Source organism: Peromyscus californicus, unplaced genomic scaffold (assembly GCF_007827085.1).
Source record: "Peromyscus californicus insignis strain IS unplaced genomic scaffold, ASM782708v3 Scaffold_21__1_contigs__length_65335640, whole genome shotgun sequence".
In the NCBI taxonomy this organism is placed as follows: Eukaryota; Metazoa; Chordata; class Mammalia; order Rodentia; family Cricetidae; genus Peromyscus; species Peromyscus californicus.
The window spans coordinates 40,661,652-40,678,825 of NW_026294514.1; the positions used below are offsets into that span (position 1 = coordinate 40,661,652).

General features: G+C 42.2%; 1 long non-coding RNA gene across 1 annotated transcript in view; it reads left to right on the forward strand.

Moving 5' to 3' along the window:
• The window catches only part of LOC128117361 (uncharacterized), a 36,998-nt gene that overhangs the window by 17,988 nt on the left and 1,836 nt on the right, over window positions 1–17,174 (forward strand). The window contains exons 2-3 of the long non-coding RNA XR_008220797.1: window positions 5,986–6,226; window positions 10,762–10,940. This is a non-coding gene — a long non-coding RNA (uncharacterized LOC128117361). The remainder of the gene's footprint in view (window positions 1–5,985; window positions 6,227–10,761; window positions 10,941–17,174) is intronic.

Genomic DNA, 17,174 nt, shown 5'->3' on the forward strand with positions numbered 1-17,174 from the left:
CTTTGTTGTTGATTGTAAAGTGAGTATTTTCAATGTGTCATTATTAGGGATCCAGCCTACTATGTTCCTTATTCAATCTTAGAACATTTGGTTGACTTTGGTCATCCACAGGAGATTTTACGTACTACTTTCTCTCCACCTACTGAGATACTGGTTGTCTTTCTCCCTTTAAACCATTCCATTGGTGAATTCAATGACCCCCCCCCAACCCAATGTTAAACTACCCCAGGTACACCCCATGGGTCCTGGTGAGGTCATTTATTCACAGCCTGATTCAGTTTACTAAGCTTTTAGGTAGATCTTTTGCCCAGTTCACATTTTCTTTGTCCTTTTTTATTTGGTTTTTGGTGTTAAGATTATCCCACCATCCATCCTTCAGTCTCCATGTATAAATTTGATAAATGAACTTACCTTTAAAGTCACATAATTCTTCATGAGAAGATTTTCTTGATAGGAAGTTTTCTGAACAACTGATTCAATTTTGTTAATGACGATCAGAATACGCAGAATTTTTTATTTCTCCTAAAGTCAGCATTCATGGCTTAATAATCATCCCCTTTCTGAGGGTAACTAACCACTGTCTTGATTGGACTTGACTCCTGCTCTACAGGTGAGAACTCAACCATCTGGTACACTGAATGTGGACAAAACCCACAGCTGTGGAAGTGATAGCCCCGAGGAGAGGACCTTTTGATGTTGCTCTAAATGGTCGTGTTGTTACACTGCCTTCTAAATATTTATGTTTTTATTCGTACATTTGTGCTGTTCTCAACCTCAGACAGAGAAACTTTTTGTTGCAGCCAGTAAGGATTCATTCAGAGGGGCTTAACTGTTCAAAGTGCTGAGAAGAAGCACTGTGGGTGTGTAGCCATAGACGGGACATCTACCCCAAAGCTGAGGATGCAAAGCTGAAAGAAGGGGCCAAAAGAATGTAAGAGTCAGAGAGGACGGAGAGAAGTGCTGAGAAAAACCACTCCCTGGTCATGACCTTGATGTCACACACACACACACACACACACACACACACACACACACACACACACATACACACACACACACACACACGCATGCACCCACATGAACTCACAGTAGCTGTGGTGACCTGCACAGGAGCAAACCAGTCACAACTTCTAGCATGGAGGCAAGTGGGGATTTCAGGCCCCACTCTGAGCTAAGGAGTTACTGGCAGCTTATGATTTGTTTGTTACAGGAGGGAAAGTCACTGTTCTTTGAAGAGTGGCTGTTTTTGTTTTTTTCTCTTTTGGCTTTTTACTCTTTTGGGGGGCCTGCCACCCAGCTCCCAAATAAGTAAACACAGAGGCTTATTTAAATGTCTGGCCTTAGCTTGGCCTGTTTCTTGCCAGCTTTTCTTAAATTATCCCATCTATCTTGTGCCTATGTGATTTTACCTTTCTGCATTTCTTTATACCTTTCTTTACTTCTTACTCTGTGGCTTATTGTGTGGCTGTGTGGCTGGTCCCTGATGTCCTCCCCTCCTCCCCCTTTTCTTATTCCTAGATCTCTCTTCCCAGATTTCTCCTCCTATTTATTCTCTCTTCATGCCAGCCCTGCCTATCCTTTCTCCTGCCTTGCTATTGACTGTTCAGCTCTTTATTAGACCAATCAGGAGTTTTAGACGGGCAAAGTAACACAGCTTCACAGAGTTAAACAAATGCAACATAAAAGAATGCAACACATCCCAAATTAATATTCCACAACAGGTGGCCACTGTCAGTTTGCCTGTGAGCCAGTGGATAATCCCACAGCCACATATTTATAGCAGCAGAGACTGGACTCAATGGGTTATAAAAAAACAAAAACAAAAGGAAGACTCAGAGCTGGAAGGTGCTGTATTGAGCCATGAGGAGTTGGGAGTAGAGAGTGAGGGGACAGATATGACTAAGATGCATTGTATACATCTATGAAAAATTTAAAGAATAAAGTAAATAAGTAAGAGAAGGATCTCCTTGCATTTAAATTTTCAAGTTAATGGCCTTTATCACATCCATAGGGCATTCTTAACTACTGAATTTCTGGCATCTATATTTGTCTCCTTTTCATCTGAATATGTGTCTCCTGTCTCCCTGTGAATGACCTTTTCTGAATTAAGCTGTTTTATTCATCTTTTCAAAGACCCAGCCTTTGGCATTGATTCTACAACTCATGTCTGTTTTCTGCTTCATTAATTGCATCTTTCATCTTTGTGATTATCAGCTCCATTCCGCCTCCTTTGGTACAAGTAAGCGATGGATCTGAAACGGTCGAGAGCAGCTTCTATGGCCATGTGGAGTCTGTGGACCAAAATAATGAAGTACAAGAAAGGTGATGTGGAGAGACATCAGCAGGGAAGGGTGCTCAGACTTACATTGCCTCATCTCTCTAGCATTTTGTCCTTTACACTCTGTAGAATTACTTAAATCTTAAAAAGGCTTTATTTAAATAAGATATTACACATACATATATACATACATACATAAGTATAACATGTGGGGGGGGATCTTGCTATCCGTAGAGGACTGGTTCTAGGTACTGCTGTGTTTACCAAATCTGAGGATACTTAATCATTTTGTAAATTGTACCATGTTTACATATATACCTATATAAATTTTCCTAGCTACCCTAAATCACTTCTAGATTATACATGACATCTAACACAATGTAACTACTTTTCAAAGGGTTCCTGCATTGTTTAAGGAAGGAATTATTCCTGGTCAGTACAAGCAAGTTCTTTCAAAATATTTTTGATTACTAAAATCTATAAATGTGAAGCCCACATATACTAAAGGTTGACTTCATAGTCTCTGTGTAGTGTGTGTATATGAGTGTATGTGTGTAAGTGTGTGTGTGTGTGTGTGTGTGTGTGTGTGTGTGTGTGCATATGTGTGTGTGAGAAAGTGTCTTGTCCATCTGCAGAAGCAATGGTTAGTATTAATTGAAATGGACTGTGGGAGATGAATTTGATTATGTTAATTGATATTGGAAGACTTATCTTAATTGTAGGTGAGGCCATTCTCCAGGCAGAGCATCCTAGACTGTAAAATAAGGAAAATGAGTTGAACACGGGCCCCTGTTCATCCCTCTCAGTTTTCCCATTGTGAATGCAACATGATCAGCTGCTCCAAACTCCTGTGCCTCGACTGCTTCATCGTGATGGACTGAACTTTGACCTGTGAGCCAGAATAAACGCTTTCTCCCCTAAGTCCCTTTTGCCAGGGTATTTTACCATAGCAATAAGAAAAGAAACTAATGTGCATATAAATATATATATACACATATACACATATTAACATTCATATAATACTATTACATTCTATGATAATGCATTCTAGTATATCTTCATTGTTATTAGAAATTAAATATACACTCCAGTATATCTGTTACTAGGAATTAAATATACACTCTAGTGTATCTTCATTGCTATTAGAAATTAAAGCTGATATGTATTTTTAAATTTTACTTTTTTATTCATGTGTGTGAGGGTGCCTGAAGAAGCCAGAGAGGGTGTTGGATCCCTTGGAACTGGAGTTACAGGCGGTAGTGAGCTGCCTGATGTGGATGCCATGAAGCACACTCTAGGCCTCTGGAAGATCACGGAGTCCTCTTAACCACTCAGCCATCTCTCCAATACCAAAGCTGATGCATCTTGAACCACGAGAATACTCAAGTCAATGGCCCCAGTGGTCTTATATTGAGAATATAATAAAACATTTTTAGAGAAAAGCTTGGTAATAAATGGTAAACCATTAAAATAAATATTTCATTCATGAACCCATCCAAGGATCTTAGATAAAGAATAAGGATGAAATTTTGTGCCCACAGTTGTGTTTGAGAAAGAGAGATGAGTGGTTTAGAGTCCTCCAAAGAAATAAATGTAGCAACAATAAATTTAATCTACCAGGTCATATTAAATTAAAATGTCTGTGTTTGATCATGCCTCCAACTTTTATGGAAACCCCTGTAATGCTAATGTCAATACCTTCTATCAGGTAGGAATCATAATACTTTGCAGGGCCATGGTGAATATAAAATGAGATTATCTATATTGAGTACTTAACATAGTTCCTAGAGTAAAGCAAGTGCTCAACAAATGTCAGATTTTCTTTTACTTTTACTTTTTTTTTAACCAATATTGCATGTGGAATGCCATGGGTTGTACAAGCAGTTCCAGAGCTGACCACTGAAATAAAAATGCATTTGTGGCCTGTTAAGTAAAAGATTAACAAGGGACCATTACATAGCCTGTTTCTAAATTTTTAAAGCACAAAGTTTACCACAATTTTCTGTAAGCTTGTTCACAATGTGTCAGTATTAACAATTTCATGATATTAATAATCAATAAATATCTGATGTCAATATTAATAATTATGCATCTCTTACTTCTGCATTTTCTTCCCTGGCTGGAACATAACGTTTTTCCTTAGAAACTGAAGTGTACAGTATCCTGCTTGACACCAGAGGGCACCATAGGACTCTTATGAGTTTCTTCTGTTGCTATTGGTGCGCCCCATGCTGAGCTGTCCAGGACCTGAAGCCGGCAGAAGCTTCCCCCCAGAAGCCAACAGGACCTAATAAAAAAGTTTCCTGCTGAAAACCAAACTAGCAAACATATATTTGTATGTCAAAAGCTGCTGATTCCCGAATCCCAGATAAGAACATTTTCTTATCAAAAAAAATAACCTCAGCTGACTAATCACAGTTGCGAAGTCCTGATGTGCTAGAGAGCTGAAAGTGAGCACTCCAGGGACCACGCAGGACTGGGAGGGACTGTGTCTTTGCTTTCATTTGCTCTCAGGGAAGTAGTCCAATAGCTGGAGCCTCTGCCTGGTCTTCCCCTCTCCCACTGGCGAGCAGTGAGCTTCCTTCCCGATTCCCTTACTTTCTCCCAGCCTCCAAGACAGAGTCCTGGAACACAGGTGGAGCAGAGCCTCCTGACTCACAGTATCACGTGATAACGTCTCAGCAGCAGAGGCTTCCTTGTCCACATGGCAGTCTCGAGTCCAAAAAGACATGCATCAGCAACACCACCCCCCCCCCCCAGATTTCTGAGCACCCCACCCCCACCCCCCACCCCCGTCAACGAGTGCAAAATAGTCAGTAGTATCTGAAGATGGGGGAGTAGAGTCATCTGAGCCTGATGTCTTGGGCTGCAGAACATGGAGCCAGTGCCGGCCTAAACAGGAAGGGAGCAGGCAAGATGGAAAGGGGAAAGGTGTTGCTTTTCTTGTCGTGAAGAAAATGCCTAAAAAAAGCAAGGAAGGACGGAAGGAGAGAGGGAGAGAGGAAAGGAGAAAGAGGGAGGGAGGGAGGGAAGGGGAGAGCATCTGAGAATCTCACACTTTGAAGGTATAGTCCCTCTTGGCAAGGGAGTTGTGGTGGCAACAGCATGTGATAACTTTTCACACTCATCCACAGTCAGAAATCAGTGAGTGATTAAGATTAATTCCTGTGCTCTGCAAACCTTCTCCTGTTTACTCCGTCCAAGACCCCACCCCACAGAATGGAGCCACCCACATTTGGGGTGTCTTCCAACCTCAGTTGACCCAATCTAGAAACTCCCTCACAGATGTGCCTAGTCCTCTCCTGGTTGATTCCAAGTCTTGCCACACTGACCTATGAACCACCACAGGAGGCCACAAAGGCTGGAAGCAGCTCCTTGACAAGACTGTAGATGATGCATCTGCCTGCCCTCCTCCTTCCTGAAGTCTCTCACATTGCATGGGACACATCCTAAAAATGTCACTAAGGCTAGCGGTCATATGGTAGGCAGACCTTCCTGCAAAGCACTGTCATAGTGGGTAGCACAGATGTCCAGGGCTATGTAATCCTTCTCATTTTCCAAATGCATTTGAATCAAATCACAGTGCTCCCACCCCTTTCTGGAACCATGTGTGGGAGGAAGGAGGCTGCAACCACACACTAGTTGATAGGGGCTGCCATTCTGCATTTTCTGTGATTTTCTGTTTAATCACCCTCTTCTCCCATCAGCGTGCTCCACTTGGTACTAGTTCAAGACAAAGAGTAAGAAGTAAAAGCAAGACCCAGTGGTGGCCAGAGGTTCTCACCAGTGAAGAGTGAATTCCCCAGCAATCCTGCAGAATTTGGTTGTCCAATTTTGTCAGTGGAGGCAGAGGATGAAACATCATCTTTGAATACAGTGTTTACTGGTCATTTACCAACATTTGTTAGAAATGCTCAGAGAACCAGTGCCTGGAGGACCCTGAGTAAGGTAAGCTCTGTCCTGACCCAAATGACCCTTTGCTGCCTGGAATAACACATCCAAATTTCAGGAACTTAGAACTGCCACTGTGCTTTGGTCTGGCTGGGGCTCATGTACTGATCTCCACACATCCCCAGGACAACTGGGTCCTTCTGTCTACTTAGTATTTTCACCCTGTGCTTTTTTCCTGGCATGGGCAATATCTCAAAGAACAAAGACAGAAACCGAGAGGCCTCCTGGGACCTCAGCTCTGGTATTTGAACCCAACTTTCACTCAACTTTTCACATTCTATTAGACAAGGCAGGTCAGAGATGGGGAACTCCAGTCCATATGTTGATGGAAGCAGCAAGAAGTATATCGAACACAGACTTGTTCATTTGGACAGTAATTGACATTGAGGGCCAAAGAATTCTTATTAGATGGGGATGGAAGGGCTGCCTGGGGTATTGTGGGATGTTTGACAGCACACCTACACGAGGCATGCACACACACACACACACACACACACACACACACACACACACACACACACACAGACACCACGTATATTCATATATTTAGTGCCATAAATATACATGTCTCCAGAACTTGCCACATACTCCTTGCGGGATGAGTTATTCCATATTGAGAACTGCTAATCCTGCTACTGGTGTTGATTTTGCTTGTTTATTTTTCAAAAATTTTTATTTATATTATATATTTATATACAATATAGAATCTATGTAATTATAAATATTTTATATTTAATATTTTAATGTCTAATTTTTGGAATTATTACCTCCTTTTTTAGCACCATACTGATTCAAGCCTGCTTTTATAGATTCACGTCCTAAGCTGGGTATGGTGGGACACACCTGTAATTTCAGCACTTGGGACCCTGAAGCAGAGCGGTCAGTCATAAGTTTGGAGTCTAAGCTACAAAAAAAGAGAAAGAAATGAGGGGTGTGTCTCTAGCCCAGTTGGTAAAGGACCTGCTGCTCAAGCACAAGAATCTGAGTTCAGATCTGCAGTGGCCACAGAAAAGCCACGTGTGGCCATGTGTCTGTAATCCTGGGGCCACAAAGAGTTGGCAGGATCTCTGGGGCTCACACTCCAGCAAGTCTAGCCCATCGGTGACCTCCAGGGTCAGGGAGAGAGTGCCTCAAAAAGAACAGAATGAGAAAGTGGAGAGTAATAGCAGAAGACGCTTATTGTTAACCTCTGCCCTCTGTGCACATGTGTATACCACACACCACTACAGACGAAACTCAAGTAAATCAAACACGAGTGAATGAATGAATGTCTCCTCTGGGCTCACTCATCTGGTTAGAATAACACAGTCACACATACCAACTTGTGTGGAGGGATTCACAAGACGGCTCCGTGAGCTGTATGCAAACTATAGTTAAATGTGCACACTCAGAAATGTTGGGGATCCAGCGGTCTCTTTGTTTCTCACAGTTACGTTCACTGACCTGGATGTAGCTGGAATAAACCATGATAGTGGGGGCAGGGTGGCATTGTGCATTGTATGGCTTGTTTATTTGTGTTATTTATTATTTGTTTGTTTGTTTGTTGGGGGCATGCTTCAGCCCACACGTGGAGGTCAAAGGATAACTTGGGAGAGGTAGTTCTCTTCTTCCGTCAGATGAGGAGTCCCAAGGGTCAAACTCAAGTCATCAGGCTTGGAGGCAGGCACTTTTACCATTGGAGCCACCTCACTGACACAAGTTGAGATCTGATGTGTCCATTTTTGTTTACACACACCAGTGGCATTGCAAAGTCATGTGGTTCGTGGGTCTCATGTGTGGGGTCTCATTTCATATGAATACCCTTTATTCTTTAAACAGTTATCCCTTACCAGCGTAGATTAATTTGCAGGCTTCTTCTTGTTCTTCACTGTGCCTTTCCCCCTGAATACCTGAGACGCAGCAATGATGGCAGAACAAAGGGGAATTTTAACATTTTTAAACGCCAGCTGCATTCTGGTTTGACACTGCCGTCTCTGTCTGTGCAGAAACAGCCCCGCTCTTCTTCAGCTGGCTAGGGCTGTTTGTGGTGATGATAATCTCGCCTGAGAGGTGTTGCTGACACCATTATTTCTTAAAAGAGACTGAAGGACCCAGCATCTTTATGTTCAGAGAACATCTCATTTGTTGTATCACTTCTTTGATGTTGCCAGAAATCACTGAACTAGGAGAAACAGAGAGAAAATTCATATTCCACAGAAAACACATTTTTTTTTTCAACAAAGCAGGAACATAACACCTGGATGGAACTTCCTGCTTGAGGAGCTGGACACACACACAGAGGACCCTGATGAGCACCATCACAAAGACTGTTGAGGTTTAGAATCTTCCTTTCACGGCCTTCTTTATAAAGGGCTCAAATATTTATTTTTCATTGAGCAAAGAAAAACAAGCTTTGGGATCTGGTTTCAGGTTTCACGAACCATGCGCAATGCTAACATAACAAAGCCACACTGCCTTTGCGGCTCTGATGAATCGCTGCCAGAATTTAACTGGATCCTACACTTGAAATGACACTTCTGGCTGTCTATAAATAATCACAACTCAGCGGAAATGTAGCAGTTATGGAAATAGTTACAGCAAGTTAGAACTTCTCTTTGAACCCCGCAAAGTGGTTTTTCTTTGCTTTCTCTCCCTTCCTCTTCACACCCTCATCAGCTCTTCCTGTCTCTGCATCCCTGATTTACCCAGGGTTATCTCTGCTACCTAGAACTGCCCCTTGGTTTAAGTTTGTCATTCTGACCGTATGATACTTGATGACTATTCTTCAATATTAGGCTACGATACCTTGATTTTCAAAAGCTCTGTATACATCATTAAAAACTTTGCTTGAAGTATCATATGGATTTAATGGGCCAGAGCAAACTGGACACTTGGATTCTGAACAACATTCTTTACCTTCATGGTGGTTATATCTTGTACTCACATGTCATTTACCTCAGTGACACTTGACATCAGCGACATTAGATCTCTAGTGTGTGTATTTGATGTTGAAAGGGTTAGGATTCACTTTTCAAAAGTCACATGACTCTCAAATATTTGCACAACATGAGAACCTCGTATCAATAAAAACATGTTGATTGAAGTTAATGCTTAAAGATGTCCAGGTAGGCTGGGGTCCTTGTCTTTCAGTAAAGTGGAGGCTTCAGTCTTGAGTTGCTTTCTAAGGACATGGCTGAAGTTTGGGTAGATGAGGCCTGCCCACAGACACCAGCACAGAGCATTTTGACCACAAGGTCTCTTGCTGCAAGATTTCTCCTGGGGAAGCTTGTGCAAATGCTTGTTCACCTTAGATAGGCACCAAAACATCCAAAGGAACAATTCTACCAGTGTCTACCTTAGACAAGCAGCGAATTTACTAGGCTGCGTACAGGAGCAGTGGTGAGTCAAAAATGACTGCCTCACCAAAATGCCCATCCATGCATTGTGAAAGCCGCATACACTGGCTCACACACAGCCAGGCCTGCCAGGCTCCTCTTCCAGCAACTGTGACTGCTTACATAGCCTTGGGAAAGGGCCCTGTGAGCCTTGTAACATCCTCAGCTTCCAGAGCCTGGTAGATTGTATGAGCTTCTTCTCCCCACCTCCACCTGCACCGGGAAGGAATATTTCACAAGGCACCCATATTTAGCCAGGAAGACAGTTGTTCCACAGAGTGAGGATCCCTCTACACACAAATCCTTGGTCATGGGCTCTGTTTTCAAAGGTTTACCAAGACTAAGTTGTGGATTGAATGTAAAAAGTAAACAGTTTGTCCTTTGGTGCCCAGATGGTGGTATTGTTTGGGGACATTGAGGAACCTGTAGGAAGTAGGAGCTAGCTGAAAGAAATGGGTCACTGGGGAGTGGACCTTCCTATGGCTTCTTTCAGAGCTCTCTACTTCCCATTCACTGGCCAGATAAAGCAAGCAGACCACAAATGTTTAGCATCCTGACTTCCCGACCATGCTGCAATAATGCTCCTTAAATCCATGAGCTGGAACAAACAAACCTTTCTTTCCAGTTGCTCCTATCAGGCATTTGGTCACGGTGATATTAACATAACTAATACACTAACCTCCCAACACTATAATATCCACAGGAAAGGTAATAAGACAGAGACAGGGAGAGGCAGAACTCGGTGCTTTTGGGTAAGAAACGCTGGGCAACAGTTACCACAGAATGCTTGCTACATGAGAAGTGGCCAGGTACAAGGATTTGTGTTCTGTTCTGGGAGTCATGGTAGGTGAGCTCAGTTTTTGTGCTTCTTGTCATTGGTGGCAATGTTGACTCTTATGAGAGGCACAGGTGACCAGGATGAGAGCTGTACTGCATCATGAAAACGAGATTTCAGAGAGAAGTAACTCACTTAGCTACAAATGGTCTAAAGTTCCATTCACTTTTTTGATGTATTTCCTAGAACTTTTCTGCATGATATTTTTTTGTGTCCCTGTGTAAGTACTGCTAGACTTCTGTAAACAGAATCTTCTTAATCCTCCTGCTTTAGAATAAGGACCAGGGTTCTCAACCTTTTTGCTCTCTTTCCCTGGCTTTCAGGTGGTGTCAGTGTGTCAGATGGATGAGGAAGATCCCTGTGGCCACAAGGTCAAGGCAGCAAGGCTCACGGAAGGCTTTCTGGAAAGAACTCACTGCTCTCAGTGCAAAGGCACTGAATTCTGCATGTGGATGTTGAAGTCCTAACTCCCGGTCTCTCGGGATGCAACTGCGTTATGAAGGTAAGTTGAGATCTTGGAAGTGGCTCTTAATCTATCAGCATCTTTACACAAAAAAGAAATCTGGGTGTGGTCACGCAGCACACAGACCTCGTGAGGACACATGAAATGATAACTGCCCTCAAGACACAGAGAGATCACAGGAAAATCACTTTGCATAGCTCTTTGCTCTTAGTCTTCTGGCCTCTGGAAGAGTGAGAAAAGACATTTCTGTTACCACCCAGGTGGTGGTACTTCTCAGTGTCAGGCTGAACAGACTAGTACAATGGGAATGTGCTGTTTTATGTCTGCATGCTCAGGGTGATGGTGATCATCGGGAAGAGAGACGCTCACGGGGCTCTGACAAAGCATTTCTTGATCTGTAAGACCCTATGACCTTCGAGTCCCTCAGCATCCTGCCATTTATGCAGTCTCTGTTTTGCATGATTCACTCCAATGGGTTCAAGGAACCTTGAAGTGGAGCTCTTCTTAAGGCAGCCTCCCATGCCTTCACAACCTACATTTCCTTATCTGAGCCTTCCAGGCTCCCAAGCATCACATATTTAAATGATGACTAGCCAAGGCTAGTGACCGAGTCTGAGTTGTTCTCAGATCTGAGCATGTATCAGAGTTGCTTGGAAGTTTTGTCGAGATTGTTAAAAACACAGGTTGCTGGGCTGGCCCCATCTCTGGTGTCTGGTTAGTGCTCATAGGATAGGACTGGAGATCTAGTTTTCTAACACAGTCTCCGGGGAACATTGACCCAGGGCCTGTAGCTGTTGTGGAATATCATCTTAAGATGTGTTACATTTGTTTGTGCCGTGAAATGTTTATTTGATGATGCAAAGATGTGTTGCATTCTTTTATGTTGCATTTGTTTAACCCTGTGAAGCTGTGCTACTTTGCCTGTCTAAAGTACCTGATGGCCTAATAAAGAGATAAACAGCCAATAGTGAGGCAGAGGAAAAGGTCAGGTAGGGCTGCCAAGCAGAGAATAAACAGAAGGAGAAATCTCGGAGGAGGAGATCAAGGAGTGAGAAGAGGGGGGGCCAGCCACCCAGCTACACAGCCAGACACGGAATAAGAAGAAAAGAAAAGATAAACAGAAATAGAGAAAGGTAAAAGTCCAGAGGCAAAAGGTAGACAGGATCATGTAAGTTAAGAAAAACTGGCTAGAAATTAGCCAAGCTAGGGCCAGGCATTCATAAGAAAGAATAAGCCTCCATGTTTTTATTTGGGAACTGGGTGGCGGGCCCCCAAAGAGCAAAGAGTCAAAGAGTAAATAAACAACCAGCTACATGTAGCTTTAGAACCAACAATGAAGGGGATTGGAAGAAAAGAAAACAAATCATTAATGAGCTCATTTCTTTAAATCCAGGCCTGATCATCATTGCTCATCAAAGCAGATAGAGTAGACATCTTTAAACGCTGATTGTAAACGAGTTAAGGTGGATACGTTGGAGAAGATCATCAGTGGGTACCTTGCTGAGATGAATCTTTTTTTTCAAATGAAGCTCCTGGGGAAACTAGCTACAACCAGTAAGGAGATGGTTGTCTTAAAATTGAGCTAGTCCAATTCATAAGAGATTCTTTTTATGGCTAGTAATCAACAAATACAAAATGTCTCTTAGTTCAAGGAATGATTTTTCAGGACCCCTTCTGTAGTGGGAGCTGTTTGAGCCATGCCCTGAAGCACCACCCCTAGTGAGATAGCTGTAGCTGTTACACCTGCCTATGACCTTGAGGTACATGCCCCTGGGGTGTGGCTGCTGGGGACCCTTAAGACCTGGAGTGCACTACATGTTCTCTTCACTACCTCGTGGTTTTGAACACTGGAATGGACCAGGGCAGAGCTCACCAGAGAACAGCATTGGACTGTGCCTCACCTTTCCAAGATCCTGCAACAAATTCCTTTATTCTGTCTTGTGAGTTAACCCCCAAATAGATTCCTTTGCTCATTAAATAGACTCCACGGATTGCTAGAGATATAATCACAATAACCTTCAGATCCCAAATTCCAGAGTCGTGCTTTTCCTTTATATATAATGTTATGGGGCCAGCTCATGACCAGTGAACCTTCTCCAGTATGCCTTTACACCTTCTCCTATCACTTGTAATTCCTGCTATAATGTAACTAGTAGATATGTGTTATACTGTATTCCTTAGCTATTATAGCATACACCACACACCATGGTGCTGGGGGCCAGACCTAGGGCTTTACATATTAGTACTTAGTACATATTAGGTAGTACTCTACCAACTTGAACTCCAGCCCCTAAGGATATACCTTGTTATGGCATCAAGAGACACAAAACTTGAAACACAGAAGGCTGACTTGGCTACAGAATCTACATATTATTAACTCTTTGATTTTTCTCTATGTACAAGAATATCCAGGAAAATCCCTGAAGGAAAGGGATGTGTATATCTATTACAGTGGTCTGTAGTTAATGATCACAATTCAATGCAGGTAGAACATGTGTTCTTCCACTTAGAAGTATTGAACTTACAGTGAGCCCTCAAGACAAAGAAATGCTTACAAGAGTCAAATCCCACTACAGTGAAGCTGAAGGGACTTTTCAAAGCACTGTGCTTTGTAACAACTTCATTACATCAGTTTCTATTTGAGTGACTATTGATTGTAACTTTCAAAGTACTTTTTTTTTTTTAGAAAATTCTCAGTCAATTATGAGAGTCTTTGCAATGAGAAAGAGACAATCAATTTGTCAAGAAGCTGTGTTAACCAGGTGTTGAGAAGAGTGATGGTCTGTACCTTTCTTCTCTCTCCCTCCCCTGGACATCAGGGGCAGTGTGAAGAAGAGGGGCTACCTCTAATCACACAGCAGGGAGTTTATGTGTCCCCATCACTGGTCTAAGGCTTTTCAGTTATATAGATGTAGATATAGATATAGATAGATAGATAGATAGATAGATAGATAGATACATAGATAGATACATAGATACATAGATACATAGATACATAGATACATAGATACATAGATAGATAGATGATAGATATCAATGGTCCTTCACTAACAAGCAAAAGCAGAGTAGAGCCAAATCAAGGAGGTGAGGAACTGGAATAGTCCTGTTTTGTCCAACAACAATGACTAACTCAGGCTTACACCATAGGAACCAGAAACAAGTGGAGTTTCTGACACTTCTGTAACAAGACTTTGGGACCTTCCCTTTGGAGACTGTAGTTGACCACATGACTTGCCATTGAAGACTCCTGGGTGCTGGCTCTCCCCTTCCCACGTTTTAAGTTTTTGACAGAGAGAATGCTCTCTGGGAAGTTTGTGTTGCATGTTCACCCCAGACTGATAATCTATGATTGAGAAACCAGCTGTGGCAAGTGTGGTCCCTGAGCCTGCCGCTGAGGGTGCTGATAAGGGCATACACTTTAGGAACTCTCTCTAGTAGTATTCACAACATCACATTTGTTGCTCATTTTATTCTCTGAGGGTCTGTAGGTAGTCTCCAATGAATTAAACACATTCCTCCACCTTGTTACCCATGTTAAGCTGCTCACCTGGGGCCAGTGGCCACGGCTCTAGAATGGCAGCCTTCATTTTTACTTATTCAGTCATGACTCCCCCTTCAGTGCTCAAGTGTTTATAGGGTACATCCGACTTCATTCATTCCAAGGATCCCTGTGCTTAGCAGGCTTTTGATTATTCTTAAAACTGAGGTGAAACATGCCTAGCATAAAATTTATTGCATTAACAGTTCTGTGACATGAAGCACATTTATACTGTTCAACCCACACACCCTTCCATCTCGAAAACATTTTCAGCAACCTCAGCTAAAATTCTGAACCCATTATATTAAAATTTCTCATTCCATCTCCCCCAGCTGCCATTCACCCCTAGTCTATTCCCTGCCCTTGTGAATGTGCTTGGTCTAATCACATCACAGACAGAGTCACACGGTGCTTGTCCTTTTGTGACTGGTCAATTTCACTTAGCACATCCTAAAGGTCCATCCAAGTAGCCAAGACCACACTCCCATCCTTCTTTAAGGTTGAATTATATACTATCATAGGTGTACACATTTTGTTCATCCATCATCCATCTCTGGACGCTTTGGTACCTACCTTTTGACTATGATCAGTAACGCTGATGTGAGCGGATATATATATATATATATATATATATATATATATATATATATATATATATATATATATATATAAACTGTCTTGTTAATAAATCAAAGAAAATAATCCCTGGATATATCAACTCAGAACAAAGTCAGGGAGGTGTCAGACAAGGAGTTGCTTGCTTGCTGTCCTTCTACACCAGCCCCACCTGTTCTGCCTCTTCATGCTGGGATGCTCTACGTTCTGTTCCTGTTTCGTACTCTTCAGCTGACAAAGTGCAAGGTGAGGCAGAGCCTCTCTGTAACTGGATTTGTTCTCTATCTGTGTAACAATGTCACAAAAAAAAAGAGAGTCGTCAAATACATCAAGATACATGGAAATAATTTCATCTAATAATTTACAACTTCTGTCCCAGAGCAAATCACAACTTCCTTATTGTGAATTTTGTTTTCAGTTCTGAGGGCTAAACTTAGGCCTGGCAAATGCTAAACAAATGTTTTGCCATTGAATTATATCCGCAGCTTATTTTATATTCTTATTTCATGGTAGGGTCTTGCTAAGTTTCCTGTGTTGGCTTGAACTTGCCATCTTCAGCCTCTGAAGTATCAGAGAGCATAGGCCTATTTTACCATACCTGGCTACTATGTAATTCTTAATGTACAATTCCTTCTTGCTTATAGATTATCTAAATGCTTTTATGTTTTAAAAATACTAAAGGAGAGTTTTTAAATCAGTGGTTTTAAACTATTCTTTGATTTGGTGTATTATTATTGGTAACAATGAAAAGTTCTTGCCACTGCCTCCCAGACTATTCTGGGAAAAATACAGACTTCTTCTCACTTTATAATTACTACCAGAAAATGCAACACCACTACATATATATTAACAAAAGAAAAGGTTGGTTCTAGCCAACGCACCCCTTGGCAGCCATGGACAAATACTGTTTTCCTGGGACTTGTAGTCGAAAGCTATTTGCTTTCAGTTGACAGTGACGGCGTACACTGTCACACCTACATAAGGTTCCTATGACCAAGTTAATGACTGAGAAAAACTCTGACCTCCTTCTGAACAACACACCGGTACCACTCAAAAGCTAGGGAGACAGAAGATCTCCTGACTCCGAGATGAACTGAGGGATGCTGTTCATTCAGCACGGCAGGACTTCAAACAGTGCAGTAATTGTTCTCTTTGCCTGACATGAGAGCTGCCCATCATTGTAGCATTGTGTTTATTCAGTGTAAGCCAGGCATGGGGAATTAAAACTCTTGCAAACTGGTGACAATATCTTGAGAGAGAAAGAGGTTTGGGGACGGCCCCCCACTGGAGTGAGCACAGAGTGTAAAAATGTTTGTGTGTCATATTAAGTCTTATCAAGGAACAGCCCCAGAAGAACAATTTTATTTCCATGTGAGCAAGGATGACTCAGTTTATAAATTTCAGTCATTCCTTGTCCACAGCCACAGCCCTTTCCCAATGGCCCATGAATGGTACGAACCTGCAGTCCATGGTGACATTGGATGGCTTCCATCATGGGTGGGGCAGGCTCTGCTTTTACTCTGGTTTGCAGATTTGTTTTCATTGTCTGGAACAAAACCACCCCCTGGGGACTTCAGAATGCATTTTCAACATCATATAATTCCATATAATTTCAATCCTACCAATAGAAATAACTTTCAACCAGTGTAGTTTTCCAGTGGGCTCATGTTTATAAAATTTGCCAGTTTCTGTCATCTGAACAGCCAGCCTGATAGAACTGTGGGATGGACCTTTTGTGACAACCGTAACTGTAGCTGTATGGCCATATGTTGCAAGCTGAAGCTGCATGGGTCTAAGAAAATGCTGAAGGAAGACCCCAGATTCAAATAGTATGCAAGAGCAAAGAGCATTTATTTTCCAGAATATGCAGGGCCATTCACGTGCACAAAATGGCAACCACCCAGGACAAAGGCACACAGGTCCTTTTCAGCATGGCTAGGGGAATTTTAGGAATAGTTAAGTCATCTCAAACATGATTGGTTAAAGAAGCAGCAGTTACATTAGTATATTTTTGATTGGCTGAGGTTTTAGTTTTTCCATCTTTGGTCATACTGGGGCAAGTCCAGGCCTGTTTCAGGGGGTTACAGGAACTGTCCTTTTTTGGTTACTGTCTTATGATA